This window comes from Gossypium hirsutum, chromosome D08, assembly GCF_007990345.1.
Source record: "Gossypium hirsutum isolate 1008001.06 chromosome D08, Gossypium_hirsutum_v2.1, whole genome shotgun sequence".
Taxonomy (NCBI): domain Eukaryota; kingdom Viridiplantae; phylum Streptophyta; class Magnoliopsida; order Malvales; family Malvaceae; genus Gossypium; species Gossypium hirsutum.
The window spans coordinates 4,046,588-4,047,996 of record NC_053444.1 but is presented as its reverse complement, the minus strand read 5'-3'; positions in this window follow the sequence as shown (position 1 = coordinate 4,047,996).

Here is a 1,409-nt window from a genome sequence, read left to right as displayed (position 1 = left end):
GAAATACTGGCCATGGTTTACGATCCATGGTAAGCCGTATTTACTATCAGCAGAGGAGAGGCAACGACAATTACGTGTTCGAAGGGAACGACGTGGCCCTTTAAATCCAAGACGAAGGGACGACGACGCAAGCCTGTCAACGAGGCCCAGACAATCACCCGGCCCATTATCAGCGGCCATTAAATAACCAAGCCTAGCGAGAACACCGACACAGTCACTCGACCCAGCAGTTCAACCGATGATACCCACGACACAACCTTTTCAGATGATGCCAGGTGCGTATCCTAGCCCTTTTATGTATCCTAACCCTTATATGTTTCCTTTTTCTAGTCCTATAATAGGTTGGAGTCAATGGCCTGGTTCATCTCTATTTTCTGTTACGCCAAGTGGATCGCCGATGTATATGCCAGTGTCGCACGAGAGATCGCAAGAGGGGCCGTCTGGGAGCTCTTCTTTTTACCAATTGCCATCACCGTATGGGTTTCAAACAGCTTCGCCGTTGGTCATGCAAACACCTCCACAGTCACTATTCTATCAAGGTGGCTCATTGTCCTAACACCGACAACAAGTTACCCTATCAGAGGAACCAGGATCCCCGCTGGAGCAACCACAACCCCCACCGAAAGCTGGACGAATGAGGAATCCAGCACGTAACCATCGACGACCGCCATGTGATACTGAATCCAGCGAGCACGGAGATTGATTTTTATTTTAATATATTTGTACAAATATTTTGAATAATTTGATATTTTTTGATGTAATAAAATAGAAACTCTTCTATATTATTTCATGTACTAAAATAGAAATTTACTTTTACATTTTTAATATAATAGAGATTATTTTAAATAAGGCAATATGTTGAATAAAGTAGTTGTAATTTACTTTAATATTTTTAATATAATCAAAATTCTTTATAATAATGTTCAACTATTGCGATTTGAGCATGATCGGCTTATATGGCCTGGGTTCCTACACTATCCGCACAACTTATGTTGACTAGTTGTTTCTCAGATATTCATATTGTTACGTATTCTAGTCGAGCAAGGTCGACCCTTTGACTTGCGACATAAATCTCTATCCGGTAACAGCTTAAAGGGAGCAAGCGATACAGACGGCCACTTACGTTCATCTGGGACCGGTGGGAATACGTGTCTTCAGACGTTGTACATGTTTTCTAATTTGTAGACTTTGTCAACATAGCTCATCGGATCCATAAGAAGATTCTGACAAGTTGCAATTACATGAGCGCATGGATAACGAAGTGCGTTAAACATCCTACAGTCACAAGTCCTATTTCGCAAGTGTACCCAATATTGCCCGCCAATAACACCTTGGTGCGGTCTGTCAAACTCTGTCACGTGAAACCATAAGTTGTCTCGGTCGTGACAGACTGTGTGCATGGTGTTTGC